The 22,412-nt window shown below is 41.3% G+C and overlaps 16 non-coding genes across 16 annotated transcripts; all 16 read right to left on the bottom strand.

Moving 5' to 3' along the window:
- Positions 1–1,076: 1,076 nt before the first annotated feature.
- On the bottom strand, positions 1,077–1,219 carry Trnal-uaa. Its single transcript has 2 exons — positions 1,183–1,219; positions 1,077–1,121 (listed from the first exon to the last, which is right to left on the bottom strand). It is a non-coding gene; the product is annotated as a tRNA-Leu (tRNA).
- A 9,892-nt stretch (positions 1,220–11,111) lies between these two features.
- On the bottom strand, positions 11,112–11,183 carry Trnaa-ugc. The gene has a single exon. It is a non-coding gene; the product is annotated as a tRNA-Ala (tRNA).
- A 248-nt stretch (positions 11,184–11,431) lies between these two features.
- Positions 11,432–11,574, bottom strand: Trnal-uaa. Its single transcript has 2 exons — positions 11,538–11,574; positions 11,432–11,476 (listed from the first exon to the last, which is right to left on the bottom strand). It is a non-coding gene; the product is annotated as a tRNA-Leu (tRNA).
- A 715-nt stretch (positions 11,575–12,289) lies between these two features.
- Positions 12,290–12,432, bottom strand: Trnal-uaa. The gene is made up of 2 exons: positions 12,396–12,432; positions 12,290–12,334 (listed from the first exon to the last, which is right to left on the bottom strand). It is a non-coding gene; the product is annotated as a tRNA-Leu (tRNA).
- Positions 12,433–13,683: 1,251 nt separating this feature from the next.
- Positions 13,684–13,755, bottom strand: Trnaa-ugc. Its single transcript has one exon. It is a non-coding gene; the product is annotated as a tRNA-Ala (tRNA).
- A 250-nt stretch (positions 13,756–14,005) lies between these two features.
- On the bottom strand, positions 14,006–14,148 carry Trnal-uaa. Its single transcript has 2 exons — positions 14,112–14,148; positions 14,006–14,050 (listed from the first exon to the last, which is right to left on the bottom strand). It is a non-coding gene; the product is annotated as a tRNA-Leu (tRNA).
- Positions 14,149–14,541: 393 nt separating this feature from the next.
- Trnaa-ugc lies at positions 14,542–14,613 on the bottom strand. The gene has a single exon. It is a non-coding gene; the product is annotated as a tRNA-Ala (tRNA).
- Positions 14,614–14,857: 244 nt separating this feature from the next.
- On the bottom strand, positions 14,858–15,000 carry Trnal-uaa. The gene is made up of 2 exons: positions 14,964–15,000; positions 14,858–14,902 (listed from the first exon to the last, which is right to left on the bottom strand). It is a non-coding gene; the product is annotated as a tRNA-Leu (tRNA).
- Positions 15,001–15,393: 393 nt separating this feature from the next.
- Trnaa-ugc lies at positions 15,394–15,465 on the bottom strand. The gene has a single exon. It is a non-coding gene; the product is annotated as a tRNA-Ala (tRNA).
- A 1,110-nt stretch (positions 15,466–16,575) lies between these two features.
- On the bottom strand, positions 16,576–16,712 carry Trnal-uaa. The gene is made up of 2 exons: positions 16,676–16,712; positions 16,576–16,620 (listed from the first exon to the last, which is right to left on the bottom strand). It is a non-coding gene; the product is annotated as a tRNA-Leu (tRNA).
- Positions 16,713–17,428: 716 nt separating this feature from the next.
- Positions 17,429–17,565, bottom strand: Trnal-uaa. The gene is made up of 2 exons: positions 17,529–17,565; positions 17,429–17,473 (listed from the first exon to the last, which is right to left on the bottom strand). It is a non-coding gene; the product is annotated as a tRNA-Leu (tRNA).
- A 393-nt stretch (positions 17,566–17,958) lies between these two features.
- On the bottom strand, positions 17,959–18,030 carry Trnaa-ugc. The gene has a single exon. It is a non-coding gene; the product is annotated as a tRNA-Ala (tRNA).
- Positions 18,031–19,663: 1,633 nt separating this feature from the next.
- Trnal-uaa lies at positions 19,664–19,800 on the bottom strand. The gene is made up of 2 exons: positions 19,764–19,800; positions 19,664–19,708 (listed from the first exon to the last, which is right to left on the bottom strand). It is a non-coding gene; the product is annotated as a tRNA-Leu (tRNA).
- A 1,576-nt stretch (positions 19,801–21,376) lies between these two features.
- Trnal-uaa lies at positions 21,377–21,513 on the bottom strand. The gene is made up of 2 exons: positions 21,477–21,513; positions 21,377–21,421 (listed from the first exon to the last, which is right to left on the bottom strand). It is a non-coding gene; the product is annotated as a tRNA-Leu (tRNA).
- A 393-nt stretch (positions 21,514–21,906) lies between these two features.
- Positions 21,907–21,978, bottom strand: Trnaa-ugc. The gene has a single exon. It is a non-coding gene; the product is annotated as a tRNA-Ala (tRNA).
- A 250-nt stretch (positions 21,979–22,228) lies between these two features.
- Trnal-uaa lies at positions 22,229–22,365 on the bottom strand. The gene is made up of 2 exons: positions 22,329–22,365; positions 22,229–22,273 (listed from the first exon to the last, which is right to left on the bottom strand). It is a non-coding gene; the product is annotated as a tRNA-Leu (tRNA).
- Between the last annotated feature and the right edge of the window lie 47 nt (positions 22,366–22,412).

Below are 22,412 nucleotides of genomic sequence, written 5' to 3'. Positions count from 1 at the left end.
CTTGCTTTTTACCTCTCGATTATTTGCACTACATTGGAGTTTTGGAGGATTGAACTCTGGTCTTTTCACATGCGAAGCAAGCACTCTACCTCTGAGTTACAACCCCTTAACTTATGCCCGTTTGCTTTGAGTGACTGTTAACTGTTGCGACACGTATGTGTTTTCAATGGAGAAGAAGATTTAAAGTAAAAAAGAATAAAACTTGAAAGGAAGGTTTTGTCAAGAGTGAGGTTCGAACCCATGCCTTCTTCGAAGACCAGAATGCCAAGTAACGGATATCACAAGATTACCTATTAATCTATTATTTGAATTTGAATTAGAATCTTAAGTCTGGCGCCTTAACCACTCGGCCATCTTGACATTGTTATCGCAATGGCTACTTATATTGCAATGTGGCGTAAACTAGGTGTATTGAGAAGAGCACACAATTGTAACTATGACAGGGCAAAATATCAATAATTAATGGCAATTGTATGCTTTTCTGTTCAATTTTCGAGGATCATGGCAGGTTTAATCGACAGTGCCACAACCGAATGGCCGTCAGAAAATACCGCTGGGACGACAAAAGCCGGTTTCTATCAGTAGAAGAAAAAGAAGGAGAAGAAAGATTATGCCCTATCGTTTTGCAAGTACTGGTTTGATCACTGGGTATTTAAACTTTTCACGAGATATTCGCAAGAATGTGGAATGTAGTTTCATTCTGTTGGCAGACATGACAATGATCTTTTTTTTCAAAATGAAAGCGATTATAGTATGGAGTTGCGGAGGATTGAACTCCGGGCTTTTCGCATGCAAAGCGAACACTATACCACTGAGTTACAAACCCTTAAGAATAGAGACTACCAGTATGTTCCTGATACTTGCTTTTTACCTCTCGATTATTTGCACTACATTGGAGTTTTGGAGGATTGAACTCTGGTCTTTTCACATGCAAAGCGAGCACTCTACCTCTGAGTTACAACCCCTTAACTTATGTCCGTTTGCTTTGAGTGACTGTTAACGATTGCGACACGTATGTGTTTTCAATGGAGAAGAAGATTTAAAGTAAAAAAGAATAAAACTTGAAAGAAAGGTTTTGTCAAGAGTGGGGTTCGAACCCACGCCTTCTTCGAAGACCAGAATGCCAAGTAACGGATATCACAAGATTACCTATTAATCTATTATTTGAATTTGAATTAGAATCTTAAGTCTGGCGCCTTAACCACTCGGCCATCTTGACATTGTTATAGCAATGGCTACTTATATTGCAATGTGGCGTAAACTAGGTGTATTGAGAAGAGCACACAATTGTAACTATGACAGGGCAAAATATCAATAATTAATGGCAATTGTATGTTTTTCTGTTCAATTTTCGAGGATCATGGTAGTGTTGCAATCTGCTCAGCCGACGAGCGGATTCGACCAAGCAGATTGTTTACGTTACATGACTAAATTAATACACGACACAAGGGATTCTTAAAAACATATTTATTGGGGACACTACGCGGAATAGGCCAGGTGTGAACCAGAGCCATCCCTCAAACTTGCTTACGAAAGTAAGACTTACTCAATACACATAACCGACAGATTAATGACGGGAGACGACCGACGAGAGACGACGACTGACTACACATAGTCGCTGGCCAGCTTACAACAGTTATGCCCTCTGACGGTACAATAACACGGTAGGGTTCTCACATACGCACACAGATGGGGTGACGGGACAGATTAGATGGACACAGACGAGCCGTCTGCAACATTCGGCCCTTCCTGACTCGATTTGACACCAACATACAAGCACACAAACAAAACTATTTACATATGATACATGCCATTTGTCAAATCGAAATCAAGCAACAAAGACAAAAAAAAAAGATTTCGACCTTAAAACTAACCTTTCCATTCCCTCATTCAAACCCCACCAAAAAAAAATGTTCAAAAACAAACTAAACTTTCAGAGCTGTGGGCGGTGGGTAGGGAAATAGCATGAAACCAACACAACAATAAAAAAAAAATAAACAAAAAACACCATAAAGACATACCCAAAAAAAACAGGAATGTTCCAACTCAAACTTTCAACCAACTGAAGAGGAGTTCTGTTCTTCGGGATCTCGTTTTCGTAGGAGGGGGAGCAGCTTTAACTTTGGTTCAATTTTCTTCGGATGAGCAGCAACGCACCAGGATAGAAATCTTGCACCACTCGTTGCCTTAGGTCAACCAGATGTTTCGACTTGATGAGACGTGCAGCTTCTCTGAGCTCGCTGAAACGGGCGAAATGACGTTGAACGGCTGTGGACGCTCTTTTTGCCACTGGAACTGATTCATCGACGGAGAAAAAGGGAAGTCTGCCATGCATGAGCTGAAACGGCGAAATGTTTACGTTACTTTTTCTAACCGTGCTGACATCAAACTTTTCTGCAAGCAGGTGACAATCCATATCGTCGTGGTCCATGTTAATAAACGCTGAAAGAGTTGGAGGAATCGTTCCGTTCGTTCTCTTTACCAATCTGGAAGTTTTTGTTAAAATAAATAAGATATAATGCACTGAGTGTATATTGTCGATGACACAAGGGGTACACAAAGCAACATTTGAGACACACATACGAAACACAGAGCACATACAGCGTTACCACACTCCACGAGATCACGGACAAGAAGAAGGAAAAAGGAAGCCCCCCCTTTTCTAAGATGACTCCCACCCACGTTGCCAGACTTAAAGAAAAGCCTGGCGTCGTCACTTGCTCAAAGGAGGGGAAGGGGGTAAAGCGGGTTTGCCAAATGGACAGCCGTTTCTAATACCCTCTCTCAAACCCGTACCTCCTCAATTCTTCTCGTATGGTCCTACCCCGATGCGTTCACGTAACTCTTGGAACCTTGGCGCTGGCAAAGCCTTCGTGAAGATGTCGGCCAGTTGGTCTTTGGAGCTAACGAATTCGACGGCGATCTTGTTGTTTTCTTGCAGCTGTCTTACAAAGTGGTATCTCACGTCGATGTGTTTTGATCGCCTCGGATGGACCGGATTTTTGACCAGACAAATAGCACTTTGATTGTCGCAATACATCTTAACGGGATTTGGTGGTACCTCGTCGCCTGAAGACTTTTCCATTGGGACCGGAGACGAGTTTAGGCCGTTAGCCAGCGCGTTGAGCCAAAGAGCTGTCTTCGCTTCATCAGATAAGGACACATATTCCGACTCGGTAGTTGAGATAGAAACACATTCTTGTCTCCTGCACGACCATGCGACTGGCCCTCCCTTGTAGAAAGCGATGCATCCTGAGATGGATTTTCGGTCGTCTACATCACTGGCGTAGTCGGCGTCGGTATAGACTACGGCTCCTTCATCCTTCCGTCCACCCAGCCATATACCGAAGTCGAGCGTACCTTTCAGATAAGCGAATATACGTTTGACTCCGTTCCAGTGCGCCGGCTGTGGGTTTTCGCAAAATTTTGACACTTGTCCAACGCCGTAAGCATGTCCGGTCTAGTGGTAGATGAGAGATAGAGCAGGAATCCAACTGCCGCACGGTAGGGGATTAAAGACATGTCAATTTTCCCCTCGTTGCGTGGCACCATCGAACTAGAAAGGTGAACGCTGGATTCGGCTGGGGTCAGCTTGGGATGGCTATCCGTCATGCCGAACTGTTCCAGTGCCTTGAGTATCGAGTGTTGCTGCGAGAGAAATACTTGGCTATTTTCCCTGTCGTACTCGATGTTCATACCAACGAATCTGGTCGGGGGGAGACATCTTACTTCAAATTCGTTACCTGACAAAAGAGGTAGGAAATTTGATTTGTGAGTAATGGGAAAAAAAAGGATTATAACTTATTAGTTACCGATCCAAGTAGCGAAGCGTTGACACTCCTCATCAGCACTGCTAGAAAACCATCCGTCATCTACCCAGATGAAGAGATATGACACGATGCTGTTGTTTACCAGGATGAACACGCACATATCTGCGTCCAGTGCCTTAAAACCATATCTGAGTAGGGCGGCGATAAAGGTCTTGCACCAAAGACGGGGAGCCTGCTTTATGCCGTAGACTGCTTTCAAAAGCTTACACACGTGGTCTTCTTTTCCAGACACCACGAATCCTTCGGGTTGGGTCATAAAGATTGGTTTGTCAACATCCGCGTTCAGGAACGCTGTGGCCACGTCGAATTGAAATGATTTGTATCCGAGCGATGCGGTGAGTGATAGAACAGATCGAATTGAGTCAAGGCGTGGCACAGGTGCGTACGTTTCTTCGTAGTCGACGCCGTACTGCTGGTGACATCCAACAACTGTTAATCTTCCTTTAAAGCGTGGGGCCACGAAATCTGGCTGCAGTGGGTCTCCATAGCCCGGCTTATATTTCCCAACCCATTTGTGAGGCAGTATAGCGCACTCAGTTGGTACTTGGGATTTTGGGATGAGCACCCACGATTTGTTCTTGATCTGAGAGTCATACTCTGCCTTGAAAGCGGGTAACCACTGTTCCGCATATCTTGATTCCACCGCTTGTTTGTAGGTTTGTGGTTCATCAACTTCTAGTTCGAAAAATGAAGAGCGCTTAGGGGCTGGATCAGTGGATGCTGCATTTCCGTATGATTCCATATATTCGACGTATCGATCCGTATATCTTGGCACGCGGCCGGATCTTGTGGGTCTATGAAATATATATAGAAGGTGGTGAGCGCCAGTAATTTTTTCGAAACAGCGATTAGTTTTTACCTTCGATAATTGTGTGAATCGTGACTCGATATCGGTGGGGCGTCAATGTTGGGGACTTCATCCACTTCTAGATTCTTGTTGGCGTCATCAGGAGTCGCAACGTGAACAGGTTCCGCATCCACAACGTCGAGGACTTCCATACCCTCTTCATTTCTGCCGCCAGGAGCCCGTTCAATCTCCTCCTCTAAGGCCTCGACTTGGGAAGCTTCTTCGACTGATGCATCTTGATTATCGGGAGTGTCTTGGCTTTCATCTACACCTTCGATTAGTTGAGTCTGGTGGAAAAAAAATGGATGTATATATAAAATATATATAAACATATATACACATACACATATACACATATACATATATACACATATATAAATATATATACACAAAAAATAGATTTTGTTCGTTTATGTATGGCTACTAGTATAAGCAAGATACCTGATTAAGTACTTCTACTAATAGTTGCATTGGTTCCAATGGGCTATTGTCATTTACAGCTGTGAGTGGGTGATCTCCAATCAGGATTGTTTCATCGAAGGTGACATCACGGGAAACGATTATTTTCCTCTCAACAGGGTTCCAAAGTCGCCAGGCCTTTTGATTTTCACCGTAGCCGACCATCCAACATGCTTCGCCTTTAGGATCTAGTTTCTTGCGTAGCTGGTCGGGAACGTGCGCGTATGCGCGGCAGCCGAGAACCCTTAGGTGGGCAACCGATGGTTTCTTGCCGAATAATTTCTCGAACGGAGTGACTTCTGTGTGGCTGGTGAGAGTCCGGTTGAATATGTAAACGATAGCCAGAAGAAATTCGCCCCAGAGTTCTCTGACTTCATTTCTGATGTTGCACGGAAGTTGGTTGCTGTTGTCGTTAGTGTACAGGCCACTTCTCACGGCCTCTACAACTGTACGCATCGTTCTCTCGGAACGAGAGTTTTGTTGTGGAGTGTACCTAGCAGTAGTTTGATGAATAAGGCCAGTACGTTTTTTGTATTCGCTAAAGTTTCCGCCGAGGATGTCGGTTCCTTGGTCCGTCCTGAGTATTTTTATTGGCCTTCCGGTTTGGGTTTTCATCATTTCTGCGAATTCCATGAAATGCGTGCCAGCTTCATTTTTCGTCTTCATGAGTTTGGCTACTGTATAACTGCTGTTGTCGTCTTTGAAGATGACGAAGAATCGATGGCCTTCAGGAGTTGGCACGTGTAATGGACCTCCGACATCGGAGTGGATCAAGTCGCCGATATTTTCCGCGCGGCCGCATCCGGTTGGGAACTTGCTACGGTGGAGTTTTCCAAAGATGCAACCTTCGCATATGAGTGGTTTTTTGACGTCGTTGAGGTGCAGGCCGTATACTGCTTTAGATTTGTTGATCTTTAAAATATCTTGACAGTTGAGATGGCCGAATCTTCTATGCCAAAGTTCGAGGGACGCCTTGGTACTTCCATAACCAACACCGTAGAGCGCTGTTGAAGATTCTTCGTTCAATTCCGTTGGGTTTTTGGTCGTAGCGCATAATCTGTAGAGGGAGTTTTCGACACGGGAGCCAGTCATGAATTTTTCGTTAGTTTCCTTATTAGCGAAAAAGACCTGTTGGTAAGGAAATATTTATATACATAAATCTCGAGTCATGACTGCAAATTTTTACGAGTTGTATCATACCTGTGTATCAGTGAACTCAACATTGACGTTACAGTCGGTGGCTGCTCCAATTGAAAAAAGATTAATTCCAAGACCGGGAACGTATAACACGTCGTGGAATGTTCCTTCAAGCTTCGCACCATCTACTTCTGTAATGACGTCGATGTTTCCTATACCAAGGGCTTGTAGTTCAACACCACCAATTCCATTGATTTTCCATGTTCCGGGTGGAATTATTTTGAAAGTGGTGAAGAAGGACCGTTGATCAGTCATGTGATTAGTTGCGCCCGAATCAGCGTTCCAGACCTTGTGTTCCCGTGCAACCAGACACAATGACGAAGAGATACAGCCAAAACCTCTTTTCTTGTTGAAATTTTCTTGTCTCGCCTGACCACGTTCTTCTTCTCTTTTTGTTGGACACTGATAAGCTTTGTGTCCGTTTCCATTGCAGTTGAAGCAGACGACTGAGCCGGCATGTTGGCTGCTTTGCTGCTGATCGTTTTGTTGTTGTCCATCTTTTCGTGCGTATGAGTGGTTGTGCGGATTGGAGCTGCCACCACCTCTACCTCCTCTTCCTCCTCTGCCTCTGCCACGTCCTCGCCATTCACCCGTAAAGTAGGGGCCTCGTCCGCGGCCACGGAATCCCCCTTGCGCGTGTGCTGCGTTGTCGAAACTTTGCCCTGGGGATGTCTTTGCAGCACTCTCCCCGGCGAAAGCGGCTGCCTTAGGCGTGTGGAACGCAAAGAAGGCCGCATCGGTCGGATCCATCGCGCCGTTGTTGGCCGCTCTGCTGATGGCTTCTTCGTTTACCAGTCTTGGTGTTAGGTTTGCTATTGTTTGCTCGTTCCTTGGTAGATTGTCCCAAGCCGAACGGAATGAGCGAAAACTGGGGGGCAGTGTTTGGATAATTTTCACAACGAGTTGTTGTTCAGTGACAGGTGATTCCAAGTTTCTCAGCTCTTCTGCCAAGTTTGTGTAAACTGCCACATGATCCAGCACTCTGTGCTCTGTGAACGGTAATCATATGTGAGTTAACAAGATTCTTTAGTTTTATGAACTGTAGAGTTAGTATACCAGGATTGTATTTGTAGTTGAAAAATTTCTCTAGCAGTAGATTGCCGTTGATAGGAGCAGCGTTGGCGTATTGCAGTATCAGACGCTCCCACATTTCCGCGGAGGACGCGCATCCTTCGATGAGAGTTTGCTGTGGCCCCTCAACGTTGCAGAATATTATAATTCTCGCCTCTGCATCCTTCATGTCCCAAGCGTCTATCAGATTTTGGTTCGCGACCTCCTGGTTCTCATTGAGGTTCTGTCAATAATTGAACATAACGTTAATTAACTGGCGTGCGTAATATGCCGCGTCTGCGTAGATGAGCTCTCAATGAACAGCATAATCATGTGTGAGTTCTCAATAGAACAAACGGTGGTACTCTGTCGTGTCGTGGTACGCGCATAAAATATGTATACATACATATATTTATATATAAATATATATTTATATTTTGTTTTAATCAAACGATCGTGACTTTCACCACTCGTTAGATGCGAGTGTGGCGTGTGTGAGGCCTGAGTGACGTGAACGATAATTTGTCCCAAGAAAATGCGTTTACCCGACTTATAACGACATAAAATTTCTTCACAATTCATGCTATAATGGCAGTATAGTGTTTCTATTTCAGACAGAGGCTATATAGTAAGAGGATTAATTCGGACTGCTTTAGCCGGCTGAAAACAAAGTCAAGCTTACAGGTATCATGTGAATTGCCTATCTGATAGAAACACTATTTACGACTGCAAACTTGAACAATAAGCTAAGCATTTAATGTTTTTCCATCATCAGGTAGTGTCATGTTTCTATACCAACACGTGGCTGCAAAGAAGCAAGTCTGGCCCTACAGTTACTGTAAAACGTTTCATAATTTTAAAAAAAAAGGTCATTGACTTCATTCTGAGCAGCCGTTGGATAGAAACATCACTTACAACTACTCGTCAAATCTTTTTTTTCAATGTCCAGGAAATAGCTTAGTCTTTTGCCATCATTACAATTTTCGTCTCTCTCATTTTCTTTTGTAAAGAAGAAATTCTCAAAATTCAAGCTTTGTTCTTTGTCTCGCAAGACGTCTACATAGAAAGACAATAATTACCGGTTCGGGTCGAGGTTCAAGTCTCGTGACGACGTTGAGAACACGTGCTCGTTGCAGCAGCAGTGTACACCCATATCTAAACGAGGTCCATTTTTCCGGACCGCTTAACTTCGTTATTCTGTTGACTTCTCTCGAGGCTTCGTGATTCATTCTTGTCAATTAATTGGCGTGTCCTGGGCCCATAACCTGTTAAAATAAATAAGATATAATGCACTGAGTGTATATTGTCGATGACACAAGGGGTACACAAAGCAACATTTGAGACACACATACGAAACACAGAGCACATACAGCGTTACCACACTCCACGAGATCACGGACAAGAAGAAGGAAAAAGGAAGCCCCCCCTTTTCTAAGATGACTCCCACCCACGTTGCCAGACTTAAAGAAAAGCCTGGCGTCGTCACTTGCTCAAAGGAGGGGAAGGGGGTAAAGCGGGTTTGCCAAATGGACAGCCGTTTCTAATAGTTTTCAGCTGCTCTGCCATCGCGAACACGTGATGAGCTCCCCACTCATTAACTTTCAAGCGAAGGAATAGCTTTCAGCTATACAGCAGGAGATCCACGGGTACATGTATAAGACTGACAGTAATTGCAAGGAGACACATATTCTTGTACATTCACACGACCAATTGGCAATCAACACCATACTGATACTACTTGTTTCATCCATGCCCATATAACTGTAAAGAGGAGTTGTTGTGACGAAATTTCAATTACTTTTCTACTCATACGGACGGGAAAAACGAAATAAATTAACGACCATGGGAAAAATTTATCTTACACAAAACTCTACGACCAATTTTAAAATTATTGGAACTTTAACCCATGAAATTTGAATTTACGAAGGTGATATAATGGGACGCAATTGGCTATCCAAGTTGTGGTTGGAACGCCAATTCAACATTACTTAAGCGTGCCTATTGGCCTTCTACTGTCAAATACACACACTACATGACCGATCTCGGAGCCACTGGGTCCAATACAGGATTCATCAGGGTTTCGAGATAGGACATCAGCCACGCAATTATCTACACTTTTTATGTGGCAAACTTCAAATTCAAACTCTTACATATCCAGGTTCCATCTGGCGAACTTACCACTCACTTCAAACTTCAATTTCCACTCAACGAACAGCAGAGCTGTCACCCAAAAAAAAAAGAAAAAAAAAATCGACTACCATACACGTCTGTTCTAACAAAGAACACAACTGCACAGTAAATACTAAATACTATTTCTTTAACCAAAACAAATGAAATTATTAGACGCTGTTACTCCAAATGACGACAAAAAAAACGATACAAAATTAATTAATCATGCTGCAACGAGACGAAGGCTCAAAAAAAAGGAGCAAAAAGAAAATGGCGATTTGACGTGGTCCATCTCCATAAACTTGCATAAAATGGCTCCAAGGCCTATTAGACTTGCCTTTGTCTGCAAACGGGACGTGTACCTTGAAACGGCACTCCAGAATCTTCACGTTTTGGCGGCATATAATTAAATTAGAACTACTGGTAGGGCTAAACACACTTAATTACTACGCAATGTTAGTTGACTATTCAACAAACCAAAAAAAAAGAAAAAAAAATGGCGGCTATAACACAGATTCCATAAGCCACACACAAAAAAAGAAACGAACTGTTTCAACGCCTCGACCGGCAACGTGATTTTACGCGCGAAAAGTTAGGAGGAGGGGGGGGGGGTAGGGGCGTTTTCCATACAAAAAAGTTGAAGGGGGGGGGGGGTGGATGGGCGCGAATTTTCTCAACAAAAAAAAGGTAAGGGAGTGATGGCGTGACGAGAAAAAAAAACTGATTCAACTAATAATCGTCGAAAAAAAAAATCTCGTGTGTCATACTCAAGACACAAAAACCATAAATAATGAACTAAATCAATGAAAGAGACGAGGGGGCGTTACCAAAAAAAAGAAAATGACTATTGCACGGGCAGTTCTAAAAAAAAACAACAAAATTTTACCAACAAAAAAAAGAGAACTGTTCGATGGCCCGTGCCCGACTTCTGACACCAAATGTTGCAATCTGCTCAGCCGACGAGCGGATTCGACCAAGCAGATTGTTTACGTTACATGACTAAATTAATACACGACACAAGGGATTCTTAAAAACATATTTATTGGGGACACTACGCGGAATAGGCCAGGTGTGAACCAGAGCCATCCCTCAAACTTGCTTACGAAAGTAAGACTTACTCAATACACATAACCGACAGATTACTGACGGGAGACGACCGACGAGAGACGACGACTGACTACACATAGTCGCTGGCCAGCTTACAACAGTTACGCCCTCTGACGGTACAACAACACGGTAGGGTTCTCACATACGCACACAGATGGGGTGACGGGACAGATTAGATGGACACAGACGAGCCGTCTGCAACAGCAGGTTTAATCGACAGTGCCACAACCGAATGGCCGTCAGAAAATACCGCTGGGACGACGAAAGCCGGTTTCTACCAGTAGAAGAAAAAGAAGGATAAGAAAGATTATGCCCTATCGTTTTGCAAGTACTGGTTTGATCACTGAGTATTTACACTTTTCACGAGATATTCGTAAGAATGTGGAATGTAGTTTCATTCTGTTGGCAGACATGACAATGATCTTTTTTTCAAAATGAAAGCGATTATAGTATGGAGTTGCGGAGGATTGAGCTCCGGGCTTTTCGCATGCAAAGCGAACACTCTACCACTGAGTTACAACCCCTTGACAATCGAGACTACCAGTATATTCCTGATACTTGCTTTTTCCCTCTCGATTATTTGCACTACATTGGAGTTTCGGAGGATTGAACTCTGGTCTTCTCATATTCAAAGCGAGCACTCTACCTCTGAGTTACAACCCCTTAACTTATGCCCGTTTCTTTAGTGACTGTTAAAGATTGCGACACGTATGTGTTTTCAATGGAGAAGAAGATTTAAAGTAAAAAAGAATATAACTTGAAAGGAAGGTTTTGTCAAGAGTGGGGTTCGAACCCACGCCTTCTTCGAAGACCAGAATGCCAAGTAACGGATGTCACAAGATTACCTATTGATCTATTATTTGAATTTGAATTAGAATCTTAAGTCTGGCGCCTTAACCACTCGGCCATCTTGACATTGTTATCGCAATGGCTACTTATACTGCAATGTGGCGTAAACTAGGTGTATTGAGAAGAGCAGACAATTGTAACTATGACAGGGCAAAATATCAATAATTAATGGCAATTGTATGCTTTTCTGTTCAATTTTCGAGGATCATGGCAGGTTTAATCGACAGTGCCACAACCGAATGGCCGTCAGAAAATACCGCTGGGACGACAAAAGCCGGTTTCTACCAGTAGAAGAAAAAGAAGGATAAGAAAGATTATGCCCTATCGTTTTGCAAGTACTGGTTTGATCACTGGGTATTTACACTTTTCACTAGATATTCGTAAGAATGTGGAATGTAGTTTCATTTTGTTGGCATACATGACAATGATCTTTTTTTCAAATTGAAAGCGATTATAGTATGGAGTTGCGAAGGATTGAACTCCGGGATTTTCGCATGCAAAGCGAACACTCTACCACTGAGTTATAACCCCTTGAAAATAGAGACTACCAGTAAGTTTCTGATACTTGCTTTTTAACTCTCGATTATTTGCACTACATTGGAGTTTCGGAGGATTGAACTCTGGTCTTCTCACATGCGAAGCGAGCACTCTAACTCTGAGTTACAAACCGTTAAATTATGCCCGTTTGCTTTGAGTGACTGTTAACGATTGCGACACGTATGTGTTTTCAATGGAGAAGAAGATTTAAAGTAAAAAAGAATATAACTTGAAAGGAAGGTTTTGTCAAGAGTGGGGTTCGAACCCACACCTTCTTCGAAGACCGGAATTCCAAGTAACGGATATCACAAGATTACCTATTAATCTATTATTTGAATTTGAATTAGAATCTTAAGTCTGGCGCCTTAACCACTCGGCCATCTTGACATTGTTATCGCAATGGCTACTTATATTGCAATGTGGCGTAAACTAGGTGTATTGAGAAGAGCACACAATTGTAACTATGACAGGGCAAAATATCAATAATTAATGGCAATTGTATGCTTTTCTGTTCAATTTTCGAGGATCATGGCAGGTTTAATCGACAGTGCTACAACCGAATGGCCGTCAGAAAATACCGCTGGGACGACAAAAGCCGGTTTCTACCAGTAGAAGAAAAAGAAGGATAAGAAAGATTATGCCCTATCGTTTTGCAAGTACTGGTTTGATCACTGGGTATTTACACTTTTCACTAGATATTCGTAAGAATGTGGAATGTTGTTTCATTCTGTTGGCATACATGACAATGATCTTTTTTTCAAATTGAAAGCGATTATAGTATGGAGTTGCGGAGGATTGAACTCCGGGATTTTCGCATGCAAAGCGAACACTCTACCACTGATTTATAACCCCTTGAAAATAGAGACTACCAGTAAGTTCCTGATACTTGCTTTTTAACTCTCGATTATTTGCACTACATTGGAGTTTCGGAGGATTGAACTCTGGTCTTCTCACATGCGAAGCGAGCACTCTAACTCTGAGTTACAAACCGTTAAATTATGCCCGTTTGCTTTGAGTGACTGTTAACGATTGCGACACGTATGTGTTTTCAATGGAGAAGAAGATTTAAAGTAAAAAAGAATATAACTTGAAAGGAAGGTTTTGTCAAGAGTGGGGTTCGAACTCACACCTTCGTCGAAGACCGGAATTCCAAGTAACGGATATCACAAGATTACCTATTAATCTATTATTTGAATTTGAATTAGAATCTTAAGTCTGGCGCCTTAACCACTCGGCCATCTTGACATTGTTATCGCAATGGCTACTTATATTGCAATGTGGCGTAAACTAGGTGTATTGAGAAGAGCACACAATTGTAACTATGACAGGGCAAAATATCAATAATTAATGGCAATTGTATGCTTTTCTGTTCAATTTTCGAGGTTCATGGCAGGTTTAATCGACAGTGCTACAACCGAATGGCCGTCAGAAAATACCGCTGGGACGACAAAAGCCGGTTTCTACCAGTAGAAGAAAAAGAAGGATAAGAAAGATTATGCCCTATCGTTTTGCAAGTACTGGTTTGATCACTGGGTATTTACATTTTTCACGAGATATTCGTAAGAATGTGGAATGTAGTTTCATTCTGTTGGCAGACATGACAATGATCTTTTTTTCAAAATGAGAGCGATAATTGTATGGAGTTGCGGAGGATTGAACTCCGGGCTTTTCGCATGCAAAGCGAACACTCTACCACTGAGGTACAATCCCTTGACGATTGAGACTACCAGTATGTTCCTGATACTTGCTTTTTACCTCTCGATTATTTGCACTACATTGGAGTTTCGGAGGATTGAACTCTGGTCTTCTCACATGCGAAGCGAGCACTCTAACTCTGAGTTACAAACCGTTAAATTATGCCCGTTTGCTTTGAGTGACTGTTAACGATTGCGACACGTATGTGTTTTCAATGGAGAAGAAGATTTAAAGTAAAAAAGAATATAACTTGAAAGGAAGGTTTTGTCAAGAGTGGGGTTCGAACCCACACCTTCTTCGAAGACCAGAATGCCAAGTAACGGATATCACAAGATTACCTATTAATCTATTATTTGAATTTGAATTAGAATCTTAAGTCTGGCGCCTTAACCACTCGGCCATCTTGACATTGTTATCGCAATGGCTACTTATATTGCAATGTGGCGTAAACTAGGTGTATTGAGAAGATCACACAATTGTAACTATGACAGGGAAAAATATCAATAATTAATGGCAATTGTATGCTTTTCTATTCAATTTTCGAGGATCATGGCAGGTTTAATCGACAGTGCCACAACCGAATGGCCGTCAGAAAATACCGCTGGGACGACAAAAGCCGGTTTCTACCAGTAGAAGAAAAAGAAGGATAAGAAAGATTATGCCCTATCGTTTTGCAAGTACTGGTTTGATCACTGGGTATTTACACTTTTCACGAGATATTCGTAAGAATGTGGAATGTAGTTTCATTCTGTTGGCAGACATGACAATGATCTTTTTATCAAATTGAAAGCGATGATAGTATGGAGTTGCGGAGGATTGAACACCGGGCTTTTCGCATGCAAAGCGAACACTCTACCACTGAGTTACAACCCCTTGAAAATAGAGACTACCAGTATGTTCCTGATACTTGCTTTTTACCTCTCGATTATTTGCACTACATTGGAGTTTTGGAGGATTGAACTCTGGTCTTTTCACATGCGAAGCGAGCACTCTACCTCTGAGTTACAACCCCTTTGACCATTTGCTTTGAGTGACTGTTAACGATTGCGACACGTATGTGTTTTCAATGGAGAAGAAGATTTAAAGTAAAAAAGGATATAACTTGAAAGGAAGGTTTTGTCAAGAGTGGGGTTCGAACCCACGCCTTCTTCGAAGACCAGAATGCCAAGTAACGGATATCACAAGATTACCTATTAATCTATTATTTGAATTAGAATTAGAATCTTAAGTCTGGCGCCTTAACCAATCGGCCATCTTGACATTGTTATCGCAATGGCTACTTATATTGCAATGTGGCGTAAACTAGGTGTATTGAGAAGAGCACACAATTGTAACTATGACAGGGCAAAATATCAATAATGAATGGCAATTGTATGCTTTTCTGTTCAATTTTCGAGGATTATGGCAGGTTTAATCGACAGTGCCACAACCGAATGGCCGTCAGAAAATACCGCTGGGACGACAAAATCCGGTTTCTATCAGTAGAAGAAAAAGAAGGAGAAGAAAGATTATGCCCTATCGTTTTGCAAGTACTGGTTTGATCACTGGGTATTTAAACTTTTCACGAGATATTCGTAAGAATGTGGAATGTAGTTTCATTCTGTTGGCAGATATGACAATGATCTTTTTTTCAAAATTAAAGCGATTATAGTATGAAGTTGCGGAGGATTGAACTCCGGGCTTTTCGCATGCAAAGCGAACACTCTACCACTGAATTACAACCCCTCAAAAATAGAGACTAACAGTATGTTCCTGATACTTGCTTTTTACCTCTCGATTATTTGCGCTACATTGGAGTTTTAGAGGATTGAACTCTGGTCTTTTCACATGCGAAGCGAGCACTCTACCTCTGAGTTACAACCCAATAACTTATATCCGTTTGCTTTGAGTGACTGTTAACTATTGCGACACGTATGTGTTTCCAACGGAGAAGAAGATTTAAAGTAAAAAAGAATAAAACTTGAAAGGAAGGTTTTGTCACGAGTGAGGTTCGAACCCACGCCTTCTTCGAAGACCAGAATGCCAAGTAACGGATATCACAAGATTACCTATTTATCTATTATTTGAATTTGAATTAGAATCTTAAGTCTGGCGCCTTAACCACTCGGCCATCTTGACATTGTTATCGCCATGGATACTTATATTGCAATGTGGCGTAAACTAGGTGTATTGAGAAGAGCACACAATTGTAACTATGACAGGGCAAAATATCAATAATTAATGGCAATTGTATGCTTTTCTGTTCAATTTTCGAGGATAATGGCAGGTTTAATTGACAGTGCCACAACCGAATGGCCGTCAGAAAATACCGCTGGGACGACAAAAGCCGGTTTCTACCAGTAGAAGAAAAAGAAGGATAAGAAAGATTATGCCCTATCATTTTGCAAGTACTGGTTTGATCACTGGGTATTTACACTTTTCACGAGATATTCGTAAAAATGTGGAATGTAGTTTCATTCTGTTGGCAGACATGACAATGTTTTTTTTTTTCAAAATGAAAGCGATTATAGTATGGAGTTGCGGAGGATTGAACACCGGGCTTTTCGCATGCAAAGCGAACACTCTACTACTGAGTTACAACCCCTTGACAATCGAGACTACCAGTATGTTCCTGATACTTGCTTTTTACCTCTCGATTATTTGCACTACATTGGAGTTTCGGAGGATTGAACTCTGGTCTTTTCACATGCGAAACGAGCACTCTACCTCTGAGTTACAACCCCTTAACTTAGGCTCGTTTGCTTTGAGTGACTGTTAACGATTGCGACACGTATGTGTTTTAAATGGAGAAGAAGATTTAAAGTAAAAAAAGAATAAAACTTGAAAGTAAGGTTTTGTCAAGAGTGGGGTTCGAACCCACGCCTTCTTCGAAGACCAGAATGCCAAGTAACGGATATCACAAGATTACCTATAAATCTATTATTTGAATTAGAATCTTAAGTCTGGCGCCTTAACCACTCGACCATCTTGACATTGTTATCGCAATGGCTACTTATATTGCAATGTGGCGTAAACTAGGTGTATTGAGAAGAGCACACAATTGTAACTATGACAGGGCAAAATATCAATAATTAATGGCAATTGTATGCTTTTCTGTTTAATTTTCGAGGATCATGGCAGGTTTAATCGACAGTGCCACAACCGAATGGCCGTCAGAAAATACCGCTGGGACGACAAAAGCAGGTTTCTACCAGTAGAAGAAAAAGAAGGATAAGAAAGATTATGCCCTATCGTTTTGCAAGTACTGGTTTTATCACTGGGTATTTACACTTTTCACGAGATATTCGTAAAAATGTGGAATGTAGTTTCATTCTGTTGGCAGACATGACAATGTTTTTTTTTTCAAAATGAAAGCGATTATAGTATGGAGTTGCGGAGGATTGAACACCGGGCTTTTCGCATGCAAAGCGAACACTTTACTACTGAGTTACAACCCCTTGACAATCGAGACTACCAGTATGTTCCTGATACTTGCTTTTTACCTCTCGATTATTTGCACTACATTGGAGTTTCGGAGGATTGAACTCTGGTCTTTTCAAATGCGAAACGAGCACTCTACCTCTGAGTTACAACCCCTTAACTTAGGCTCGTTTGCTTTGAGTGACTGTTAACGATTGCGACACGTATGTGTTTTCAATGGAGAAGAAGATTTAAAGTAAAAAAAGAATAAAACTTGAAAGTAAGGTTTTGTCAAGAGTGGGGTTCGAACCCACGCCTTCTTCGAAGACCAGAATGCCAAGTAACGGATATCACAAGATTACCTATAAATCTATTATTTGAATTAGAATCTTAAGTCTGGCGCCTTAACCACTCGACCATCTTGACATTGTTATCGCAATGGCTACTTATATTGCAATGTGGCGTAAACTAGGTGTATTGAGAAGAGCACACAATTGTAACTATGACAGGGCTAAATATCAATAATTAATGGCAATTGTATGCTTTTCTGTTTAATTTTCGAGGATCATGGCAGGTTTAATCGACAGTGCCACAACCGAATGGCCGTCAGAAAATACCGCTGGGACGACAAAAGCCGGTTTCTACCAGTAGAAGAAAAAGAAGGATAAGAAAGATTATGCCCTATCGTTTTGCAAGTACTGGTTTTATCACTGGGTATTTACACTTTTCACGAGATATTCGTAAGAATGTGGAATGTAGTTTCATTCCGTTGGCAGACATGACAATGATCTTTTTTTCAAAATGAAAGCGATTATGGTATGGAGTTGCGGAGGATTGAACTCCGGGCTTTTCGCATGCAAAGCGAATACTCTACTACTGAGTTACAACCCCTTGACAATCGAGACTACCAGTATGTTCCTGATACTTGCTTTTTACCTCTCGATTATTTGCACTACATTGGAGTTTAAGAGGATTGAACTCTGGTCTTTTCACATGCGAAGCGAACACTCCACCTCTGAGTTACAACCCCTTAACGTATGTCCGTTTGCTTTGAGTGACTGTTAACTATTGCGACACGTATGTGTTTTCAATGGAGAAGAAGATTTAAAGTAAAAAAGAATAAAACTTGAAAGGAAGGTTTTGTCAAGAGTGGGGTTCGAAACCACGCCTTCTTCGAAACCAGAATGCCAAGTAACGGATATCACAAGATTACCTATTAATCTATTATTTGAATTATAATCTTAAGTCTGGCGCCTTAACCACTCGGACATCTTGACATTGTTATCGCAATGGCTACTTATATTGCAATGTGGCGTAAACTAGGTGTATTGAGAAGAGCACACAATTGTAACTATGACAGGGCAAAATATCAATAATTAATGGCAATAGGGTCGTTGCATGAAATTTCGATTTGTTTTAAAAATACTTCATGAGAATCAGTTTTTCACGCTGATTCTCATGGTATTTTTTATTTTTTTTTTAAATCAATAGAAGTGTGTGTTTTTCTAGTTCAAAGTTCGAATAAGCGCCTCCCATTTCAAAACGAGGTCTCAGCCATTTTTGATGGGCGGTGCATAATTTCTGATCAATTTGTAGACGACGCTCACCAAAATCACCCTTTTCGTATTTCCCCTTAAGACCCTAAGGTTGAAAGAGGGTTGTATTCAGCCGTAGGCAGTACGAAAAGGGTCATTTTGGTGAGTGTCGTCTACAAATTGATCAGAAATTAAGCACCGCCCATCAAAAATGGCTGAGACCCCGTTTTGAAATGGGAGGCACTTATTCGAACTTTGAACTAGAAAAACACACACTTCTATTGATTTTAAAAAAAAATAAAAAATACCATGAGAATCAGCGTGAAAAACTGATTCTCACGAAGTATGTTTAAAACAAATCGAAATTTTATGCAACGACCCTATTGTATGCTTTTCTGTTCAATTTTCGAGGATAATGGCAGGTTTAATCGACAGTGCCACAACCGAATGGCCGTCAGAAAATACTGCTGGGACGACAAAAGCCGGTTTCTACCAGTAGAAGAAAAAGAAGGATAAGAAAGATTATACCCTATCGTTTTGCAAGTACTGGTTTGATCACTGGGTATTTACACTTTTCACGAGATATTCGTAAGAATGTGGAATGGTGTTTCATTCTGTTGGCAGACATGACAATGTTTTTTTTTCAAAATGAAAGCGATTATAGTATGGAGTTGCGGAGGATTGAACACCGGGCTTTTCGCATGCGAAACGAACACTCTACCACTGAGTTAAAACCCCTTGACAATCGAGACTACCAGTATGTTCCTGATACTTGCTTTTTACCTCTCGATTATTTGCACTACATTGGAGTTTCGGAGGATTGAACTCTGGTCTTTTCACATGCGAAACGAGCACTCTACTTCTGAGTTACAACCCCTTAAATTATGCCCGTTTGCTTTGAGTGACTGTTAACGATTGCGACACGTATGTGTTTTCAATGGAGAAGAAGATTTAAAGTAAAAAAAGAATAAAACTTGAAAGTAAGGTTTTGTCAAGAGTGAGGTTCGAACCCACGCCTTCTTCGAAGACCAGAATGCCAAGTAACGGATATCACAAGATTACCTATTTATCTATTATTTGAATTAGAATCTTAAGTCTGGCGCCTTAACCACTCGGCCATCTTGACATTGTTATCGCAATGGCTACTTATATTGCAATGTGGCGTAAACTAGGTGTATTGAGAAGAGCACACAATTGTAACTATGACAGGGCAAAATATCAATAATTAATGGCAATTGTATGCTTTTCTGTTTAATTTTCGAGGATCATGGCAGGTTTAATCGACAGTGCCACAACCGAATGGCCGTCAGAAAATATCGCTGGGACGACAAAAGCCGGTTTCTACCAGTAGAAGAAAAAGAAGGATAAGAAAGATTATGCCCTATCGTTTTGCAAGTACTGGTTTGATCACTGGGTATTTAAATTTTTCACGAGATATTCGTAAGAATTTGGAATGTAGTTTCATTCTGTTGGCAGACATGACAATGATCTTTTTTTTCAAAATGAAAGCGATTGTAGTATGGAGTTGCGGAGGATTGAACTCCGTACTTTTTGCATGTATAGCAAACACTCTACCACTGAGTTACAACCCCTTGACAATCGAGACTACCAGTATGTCCCTGATACTTGCTTTTTACCTCTTGATTATTTGCACTACATTGGAGTTTTAGAGGATTGAACTCTGGTCTTTCACATGCGAAGCGAGCACTCTACCTCTGAGTTACAACCCCTTAACTTATGTCTGTTTGCTTTGAGTGACTGTTAACTAATACGACACGTATGTGTTTTCAATGGAGAAGAAGATTTAAAGTAAAAAAGAATAAAACTTGAAAGGAAGGATTTGTCAAGAGTGGGGTTCGAACCCACGCCTTCTTCGAAGACCAGAATGCCAAGTAACGGATATTACAAGATTACCTATTAATCTTTTATTTGAATTTGAATTAGAATCTTAAGTCTGGCGCCTTAACCACTCTGACATCTTGACATTGTTTTCGCAATGGATACTTATATTGCAATGTGGCGTAAACTAGGTGTATTGAGAAGAGCACACAATTGTAACTATGACAGGGCAAAATATCAATAATTAATGGCAATTGTATGCTTTTCTGTTCAATTTTCGAGGATAATGGCAGGTTTAATCGACAGTGCCACAACCGAATGGCCGTCAGAAAATACCGCTGGGACGACAAAAGCCGGTTTCTACCAGTAGAAGAAAAAGAAGGATAAGAAAGATTATGCCCTATCGTTTTGCAAGTACTGGTTTGATCACTGGGTATTTACACTTTTCACGAGATATTCGTAAGAATGTGGAATGTAGTTTCATTCCGTTGGCGGACATGACAATGATTTTTTTTTTTCAAAATGAAAGCGATTATGGTATGGAGTTGCGGAGGATTGATCTCCGGGCTTTTCGCATGCAAAGCGAACACTCTACCACTGAGTTATAAACCCTTGTGAAACGAGTCTACCAGTATGTTCCTGATACTTGCTTTTTACCTCTCGATTATTTGCACTACATTGGAGTTTCGGAGGATTGAACTCTGGTCTTTTCACATGCGAAACGAGCACTCTACCTCTGAGTTACAACCCCTTAACTTAGGCTCGTTTGCTTTGAGTGACTGTTAACGATTGCGACACGTATGTGTTTTCAATGGAGAAGAAGATTTAAAGTAAAAAAAGAATAAAACTTGAAAGTAAGGTTTTGTCAAGAGTGGGGTTCGAACCCACGCCTTCTTCGAAGACCAGAATGCCAAGTAACGGATATCACAAGATTACCTATAAATCTATTATTTGAATTAGAATCTTAAGTCTGGCGCCTTAACCACTCGGCCATCTTGACATTGTTATCGCAATGGCTACTTATATTGCAATGTGGCGTAAACTAGGTGTATTGAGAAGAGCACACAATTGTAACTATGACAGGGCAAAATATAAATAATTAATGGCAATTGTATGCTTTTCTGTTTAATTTTCGAGGATCATGGCAGGTTTAATCGACAGTGCCACAACCGAATGGCCGTCAGAAAATACCGCTGGGACGACAAAAGCCGGTTTCTACCAGTAGAAGAAAAAGAAGGATAAGAAAGATTATGCCCTATCGTTTTGCAAGTACTGGTTTTATCACTGGGTATTTACACTTTTCACGAGATATTCGTAAGAATGTGGAATGTCGTTTCATTCCGTTGGCAGACATGACAATGATCTTTTTTTCAAAATGAAAGCGATTATGGTATGGAGTTGCGGAGGATTGAACTCCGGGCTTTTCGCATGCAAAGCGAATACTCTACCACTGAGTTACAACCCCTTGCAATCGAGACTACCAGTATGTTCCTGATACTTGCTTTTTACCTCTCGATTATTTGCACTACATTGGAGTTTCGGAGGATTGAACTCTGGTCTTTTCACATGCGAAACGAGCACTCTACTTCTGAGTTACAACCCCTTAAATTATGCCCGTTTGCTTTGAGTGACTGTTAACTATTGCGACACGTATGTGTTTTCAATGGAGAAGAAGATTTAAAGTAAAAAAAGAAAAAAACTTGAAAGTAAGGTTTTGTCAAGAGTGAGGTTCGAACCCACGCCTTCTTCGAAGACCAGAATGCCAAGTAACGGATATCACAAGATTACCTATTTATCTATTATTTGAATTAGAATCTTAAGTCTGGCGCCTTAACCACTCGGCCATCTTGACATTGTTATCGCAATGGCTACTTATATTGCAATGTGGCGTAAACTAGG

Source organism: Daphnia pulicaria, chromosome 1 (genome assembly GCF_021234035.1).
Source record: "Daphnia pulicaria isolate SC F1-1A chromosome 1, SC_F0-13Bv2, whole genome shotgun sequence".
Classification (NCBI taxonomy): Eukaryota; Metazoa; Arthropoda; class Branchiopoda; order Diplostraca; family Daphniidae; genus Daphnia; species Daphnia pulicaria.
The sequence above is the reverse complement of the archived record's forward strand: the minus strand, read 5'-3'. Positions and strand labels throughout refer to the sequence as shown.